We start from the raw sequence: 8,278 nt of genomic DNA, 5'->3' as shown, positions 1-8,278 counted from the left end.
TGCAGACGCCCTGTCCCCAGCTCCTCTGCCTGCACAGCCTTGCTCTGGATCCGCAGAGAGGCTTCCAGAGCTGTTGCTGGAAGGGTGGAGTTGGAGCCAATATCCAGAAAAGTGTGACGCGCTTGTGTTTAACCTCTCATAGTTCTACCTCACCCCCCCCCCAGCCCTTCCTCCCGACCCGTACGATACTAGTGGGAAGTCCGCTTCTGAGTGCATGTGTGTAAAACGGGAGGGAGGGAGGAAAGACTATGGACTCTGAGTCCAGAAATATTAGAAGTATGCCTAATCACTGCCTAGAAACTTCGGCGTGCACGATAGTTCAGATGAGGTCTATGGGAGTACCCCTAAGGCTATGGTTGTGTTGGTGGAAATACTTCAGGAACGCAATCTGATAAAAATACAAAGGATTATTTGAATTATTTTGTATTTGCAGAGACGTGCTTTATGGCCTAAACCATGATCTCTAAGAAAGTTCTATGAGCTGCTGAGAATTTGTACTTTCTAGCTGTTGGAAGGTGTAATGTTTAACATTGTCAATTTGACTATTGGATTTAGAATCACAATGGAAACACACCTACACGTGTCTGTGTGTTTCAAAAAGGTTAACTGAACGTGGGCAGCACCACTCCTTCAGCTAGAGGCCTTGGATAAGTGAAAGGAGAAATGGATCTAGGCACCAGCATTCATCCTTCTCTGCTTCCTGGCTGTGGATGCAATGTGATCAACCTCTTCCTTCACTCTTTGCCGTGCCTTCCCAGGTTCCTTCCCTGCTATGGTGGGCTGCATCTCCTCAAATTGTAAATCTAAAGAAAACCTTCCATCCTTAAGTACCTCCCGTCAAGTATCTGGTCACAGCAATGAGAAATTAATACAGATGGAATATTCTGTAGATATCTGTTAAGTTGGCTACATCTAAATTGACCTCTGAAGTTTATCGATTTTTAGTCTGTATGATCTACCTACTGATGAGAGATTAAAGTCACTTAAGATTATTATATCAGAATCTATCTGTTCTTTTTAAGTCCATTGGTGTTTATGAAACTGAGAGCTCCATCGAAACTTTAGCGTATAAGTGTTTATGATTGTTATATCTCTTCAGAGGATTCTTTTTGCTAATATGTAGTGACTTCGTCTCTTCTAGTTTTGGTTTGACATCTACTTTTTTAGTTATCAGAATAGCCATGTGAGCTTCTATCCACCTGATAAATTGAGTGATGCCTATGTTTCTTGGAGACAAGAGACAGTTGGATCTTGTTTTTTAATCCAATCAACAGTCTGCCTCTTGAATTGAGAGTTAAAGATAATTTACTTTAGGTCATTGTTTTTATCATTACCATTTTTTGGGGGGTTCCCAGATTACAGCATCAGGTATTATTGAGGAAGGCTTGTTGATTCCTACAGATTTTGTAGGTGGTTTTTCTGATTTGTTGGAATGCTCATTCTTTTCTTCCCTATTTGGATTAGGAGTCTGTGTTGGGCTCACTGGATTGTTCCTTAGTTCTCCTTTGCTCATGTATTTCTCTCATCAAATGTATTCTTTACTGTCTGTGTTCTCTTGGCTGAGCCTATCCTCCAAGTATACTCTGTAGTGCTGGTTTGTGACCATGAATTGCAATAATTTGTGCTTGTTTAAAATGGCCTTATTTCTCCATGAGTTTTAAAAGATCATTTTGATAGATTGGTAGTTATTTACCTCCAGAACATGAAATCTATCACCCCATGCTTTCCTGACGTTCAGGGTTTCTGTTGAGAGGTCTCGAGACTTGACATTTTTTTTTTTTTAAACTTCTTTTAGTGTTCTTTTGTACACTATATAATGAGGTTTTCTGGTCATGCGGATTTGGGGTTCTAGATGCCCCTTGCATTTGGATTCTTGCTGTAGCATCGAAAAATTTTCTCCTCTAATTTCATTAAGTGCATTCTCTGTGTTTTTAGTTATTTCAGATCCTTCTACCCCATGAATTCCTAGATTGGTTTCTTGACTAAATCTTGAAAGTTGCATCATACTTTTACTTTTTCTTTTCTTCTTTTTTTCCCCCAAAGCTTGTCTTTAACCCCAGCACTTCAGAGGCAGAGGCAGAGGCAGGTGGATCTCTGTGAGTTTGAAACCAGTTTGGTCTACATAATGAACTCCAGGCCAGCCATGGCTACATAGTGAGGTCCTATCTCAAACAAACAAACAAACAGACAGACAGACAGACAGACAGACAAACCCCAATTCTTTTGCTGAATTTCTCATCCATTTTGCATAGTTTCTCATCTGTGTTGTTGACTCTTCTCTGGGTCCTGAATGGATTTCCTTCCTCCATCTGGTTATTTGTATATTCTTTCAAGACATTTATAATTTTTTACATATAAGCCTTCCAATTCTTTTTACCTATTCTTTCCTCTTCACGCATCGCCTCTCCTCTCCTCTTTTCTCCTCCCCTCCCCTCCATCATCTCCCACTTCTGGTTAAAAGGGCTCATCAAAGGGTCTTTCTCATCTCTGTGAGATCAGTTAACTGTATTTATGTTGGTTTATTTCTGAATTGTTCTGTTGCACATACATTATTCTGCCAGTTATCAGTCTTCATTATGGGAGCAATGTAGTTAAATTTTGGAGTCTGTATCAACTTGCACCTTGTGTTTTTTTTTTTAATTGACTATTCTGGACCTTTTTAATCATGTTGATGTCTAAAATATAATTTGCTGAGATTATTGGAATTGTACTGAATTTACCTGAGTGGAGAACAACAGATTGAGTCTCCTCATCAATGACTATGGACCAGCTCTCCTGTTCCATGTATCTTTGCTTTCTCATTAGTTTTAGTTTTTCCTTACATAAATGTTATACTTATTTTACTAGACTTACAACTAAGTATCTTTTTGGAAGGTAATTCAAACTGTTACTTTCTTATTCAAAACATTCTTGTTGGTATGAACACTGACTTGTTTATATATTGCAATCCACATAGTTGCTTCTAGCTATCAGAGTTATGCCAATTCTTGTAGGTTTTCTATGGAGCGGACATGCCATTTGCAAATGAATACAGGTTTTCTCTCCCTTCCCAATCTGAGAAACTTTTCCTATTACATTAGTGGATCAACAGGATATAAAGGGGGAAACTTTTTTACCTCATTCTCTCTCAGAGAGAAAGTATCAATTTTCTCACCTCTTAATATACTAGGTAGGTTTGAGGTATACTTTTCCTTTTCTTTTAATCTATAAATTTTTTCTAAATTCCTAGTTTGTTTCATTTTCTCATGAATGGGTGTTGGATTTTGTTGTATTTTTCCTGGATCTATCAGTAGGACCATGATTTTCTTCTTAGACTGATGTGAGACCAGATGTACAACTAGCCCTGTAGACCAAAAATAAATACTGCCTGATTGTGGCATATAATTTTTAAAATACATCTTTAGGTTCTACTTGCCAAGTTTTTGTTAAGGACTATTTGCATTGACATTTATGAGAAGCACTGATCTATTCTCTCATAATGTATTTGATAGAATACATTAGAAAGCATTATCTCAGGGCTGAAGAGACAGCACAATGCTTAAGAACACTTGATGCTCTTGCACAGAATCCAAATTCAGTTCCCAGCACCCATATAGTGGCTCACAACCACCTGTAATTCTAGCTCCAGAAGACCTGATGCCCTCTTCTAACCTTTGCAGAAACCAGGCAGGCACAGGATATATATATATATATATATATATATATATATATATATATATATATATATATATATATATATATATATATATATATATACATGTGTGTGTGTGTGCACGCGCCAAATACTCACACACATAAAATTTAGAAATTAAAAAAAAAGGCAAGCATTCTCTCTGCCACTGCATTCTACATGAGATTGCAGAGAATTTGTCTAATTTCTTAAGTGTTTAGATTCACTAGTTTACCTACCAGGGGCTTCCCACACACACACCATGGTGATTATACACTCTCTTTAATGTATAAAACACTGTCTTATGAATTTTAGAAGCCTGTTCCTGTGGCTAATTTTTCATCAACGTGACAAACACTTGTATCATCTGGGGAGAGGGAATCTCAGTTAAAGTGCTTCCATCAGATTGGGCAATAGGAAAGTTTGTGTGAAATTTTCTTAATGATGTAGTTGAGCCCAGCACCTATCCAATTGTGGGCAGTGCCACCCTTGGGCAGGTGGTCCTGGGCTGTATAAGAAAAGGGAACATGGCAGGAAGCAGCATCTCCATTGTTTCTGTTTCAGGTCTTGCACTTACTTCCCTCAAACACTGATGGTCTGTGACCTGGGACTTACAAGCCAAATAAACCCTTTCCTCCCCAAGTTGCTTTTGGTCATGGTGTTTATCACAATAGGAAGACTAGAACAGGGTCTTTCGAGAAACTGGCCAGTCATCTAATTTATCGTTTGTGGGCATAGAATGATCCAAAGTATTTTTTAAAATAACTATGTTCCTGGGATCTATACTGATGGACCCTCTTCCCTCCTGATAGAGATCACTTCCCCCTTTTAACATTACAGATGTTAGTGAACATTGGGGACCCACAGGTTTCTAGTTGTAAAGGTCTTTCATTGGTTATATTCTATTCATCACATCTCCACATTCCTCACTTATTCCCCTTGCCCTTCTAATCTTTTAAAAACAATTTTTTTTTTTTTTTTTTTTTTTTAAGATTTGTGTGTATGGATGTGTACCATGCACACAGGGGGCCCAGGAATCACAGAGCCACCATGTGGGAGCTGGGAATTGAACCCAGATTGGTAAGAGCAACAAGTACTCTTAACTGTTGGGTCATCTCTCCAAGCCCCTCTGAATTAATCTTAATGATTACATACTAAAAAAGGAAAACCAAAAAGCTAAGAAGCCAGTATGAAAAAGAAGCAACAAACTTCACAGATCCTTTCCTAAATTCCCAACAATATTCAGCCAAATGTTCTAGAAATTCTGTGAGGAAAAGAAATTCTAGCCACTGTCAGTTTTGTGTAAGTTGTCTTGACATCAGCAAACAGGGCTCTTGCATTGCATACTTGGAGTAATCATTTCATGCAATCCAAGTTAATGTCTCAAAAAATTTAAATGACAAGAAATTCCACATCAACACAGAAGGGACAAAGAATAACAGGTTGTGATTTACGGTTTTATAATTAAGGCACACTGAGGCTGGAGGACTAAAATTTTATTGAAAATAAAAGTAACACTTACATGCTGGCCATGGTGGCGACGCCTTTAATCCCAGCATTTAGGAGGCAGAGGCAGGTGGATTTCTGAGTTTGAGGCCAGCCTGATCTACAGATTTCCCGGACAGTCAGGGCTACACAGAGAAACCCTAATTCAAAACAAACAATATAACAAGCTGGTTCAGGAGTCTTTTCATGCACCAGTCCCAATTTCAAAGTGAGGTTATCAAACAGCTTTATAATTAACACTTTCCTTTTTAATATTCAGCTTGAGGTAAACAAAACAGGATTAATCATAATCCTTGGCTCAAGATACTCCGCACTGGCTCAGAAAGCCTTCTTTTGCTTACTGGAGTATCTTGAACCTGCTACCCCAAAAGCTGTCAGCTGTCACTTACCAGCCTATGCTGCCTGTCATCTAAGGAACAAGCTTTACATCATTACCCTTTTCTTCATATAAACTTCACTACGGTTTGTAAGAGGTCCATTTTCAGACCTCTCTTCCCTGCATAGCAGAGTACTGAACACAGAGCTCCAAGCGTGTTCTCCATTGAGCTGTACCCTGGCTCGTTTAACACTTTGTACTTTGTATTGACCTCACATTCTACCCACCACTCTTCAGTGAGGACTTGGGTTACTTCTAAGTTTTCAAGTTTGTTATAATCTAAGTTTTTCTTGTATGTGTAGTGAAACTTCTGGAGGACAGAGTGCATTAAAAGCCCAACTTTAAAAAGTATCAACAAACTCTGAAGTGTCAAACCACTGTTCACTAACAGCAGCATGGAAACCCTCTAACACTGCTACTGCAAGGCTTCAAATTTTTTGGCAAGTGGATAGGTGCTGTTATCTCCTGTGGTCTTGATTTGCATTGTAGCTTCTTTCCACTAAGTAACCTGTCTCCCCATGTGTAGATATGATAGGACAGATAGTAACAACTTGTTTAAAAATGTTTTACATTGTTATGGATTTTAGTTTATTGGTACAAATTTGAAGTTAATTTTGTTATACTGTATATATATTTCTACTCTCATTTGAAGTACTAGGTTTATGTAACTCATTTAGATTGTAATGGGTAATTAAAAATACAGGTTAATAATTAGTCTTCTATGATAAACTTATAGTCGTGTTAGTTTAGTTTTCTAGGTATATATAGATATATTTCAGATAGATAGGTGGTCTTCAAACACTTCAAAGACCTACAAAATATGGCATTTAAAATTAAAAATTTAGACTTTCTGGACAGTGAGACATGTCTGCTCCTGGCAGTACCAATTTACTTCAGAGAGGAGGATGGACATCAAAGACACTCTATATGGAGTTTATCTTCTTCTTGGCAAAAATTGCCATTTGGGCAAGAAACTGTTCTTCCCTGGACTGCTTGATCGACTGGACATACAGGACCAATAGGAAGGTGACCACTAAACTTTGCTTGGCAAAATGGTCCTTCAGGTTCCTGCTTCACAGAAGAAACTGCCAGGCATTCTACAGGACACAAAGAAAAGTGACTGAGAGACTCTAGGCCTGTGGGCTAAAGACAGATGCCCCAACTTCACAAAAGAACTTTGGATGATTGTCCAGGCTGCCAGCTGTCTGTGTCTACTCTCGCAAGACTCCTGAAAGTTGCTTGCATCCTTCTCCCGTTTCTCAGGTAACATTATATCCTTCTGAGGTCTTTGATTTGTTAAAGACTAGACAGTTATAATTTTCTAGTTATGATAAAAAATAAGTTACATATAAAACCTTAGACTCATAAATATAAGATAGAATATCTTCTTTAATTTTTGCCAAATACAAATAGACTAGATTTAACTATAATTCTTGCTTGATAATTGTTTTGTTATATGTAATTTTACTATGTGAAAGTTAAAACCTTCCTTTTTGAAAAAAAAAAGGTGTGGGGGGGAAGTGCTGTGGGATGTTCTCTATGCTGTCAATGTATTGCTTTGATTGATTGATAAATAAAACACTGATTGGCCAGTAGCCAGGCAAAAAGTATAGGCGGGAGTAACAAAAAGGCAGAGTCAGAGAGATGCCAGCCACCGTGAGAAGCATGATGTAAGATACGAGTAAGCCACGAGCCACATGGCAAGGTATAGATTTATGGAAATGGATTAATTTAATATATAAGAACAGATAGCAAGAAGCCTGCCACAGCCATACAGTTTATAAGTAATATAAGTCTCTGTGTGTTTACTTAGAGGATGCTAGTGGGAGGGATCTGCCCTGACTGCTGGCAGACCGGACACAGAAAAACTCCAGCTACACCCATGTTCTCTAAGTATCTTAAGGTCTGTTAGGTGGTCTAACTATTAATCTTTTATTCTCTTGGAGTTTTAAAATGTTGTATTACATTTCCATCTTTTAACATTCTTCTCTATAGTGTCAAAGGATTTATTTCCTCTTTCCAGCTCGATGTCTCCTTTCCCTAAAGCATCAGGCTATCTTTACCTGACACCAGAGTTCACTTTGGTCCTTTGGTAGGCAATCTAGTGTCTCCCATTGTAATCTCAAGGCAACTGGTACTGTTCAGACACTACTGTGGAAGGATGTCTTCTGGCTTTTCAGTTAACTGGTGTTAAGTTGTAGAAACTGGCATTCTATCTTGCCACCTAACTAAACCTTACTGTATCTGGTGATTTCTTTCTGGATTTATTAAGGTGTGCCATTAAAAAAAATCATAAAATGTTCAAAACTTGAGTGCTGCTTCTGGCTCATGGGTGTCTTGTGCCAGTGTCTAGGATATGCAACAACACCATTCTAAATACACACAGTAAAATGGGCACCTTGTCTGTCTCTCACTTTGAAACAGTCTGCACTTTTTGGCAGATCTTAGTTTTTCTTTGACTGATAGGTTTTACATAGACATTATTGGCTTAAAGAAAATTCTTTCTATGTTTTTTTGTTTTTGTTTTTGTTTCTCGAGACAGGGTTTCTTTGTGTAGCTCTGGTTGTCCTGGAACTCACTCTGTAGACCAGGCTGGCCTCGAACTCCCAGAGATCTACCTGCCTCTTCCTCCTGAGTGCTAGGAATAAAGGCGTGCACCACCACTACCTGGCCTAGTTTTGTTTTATAAATTTACTATTTTGTTTGTGTATGCACGCGCCCATGAG

This window comes from Peromyscus leucopus, chromosome 1 (assembly GCF_004664715.2).
Source record: "Peromyscus leucopus breed LL Stock chromosome 1, UCI_PerLeu_2.1, whole genome shotgun sequence".
Classification (NCBI taxonomy): domain Eukaryota; kingdom Metazoa; phylum Chordata; class Mammalia; order Rodentia; family Cricetidae; genus Peromyscus; species Peromyscus leucopus.
This window is presented reverse-complemented; position numbering follows the sequence as displayed.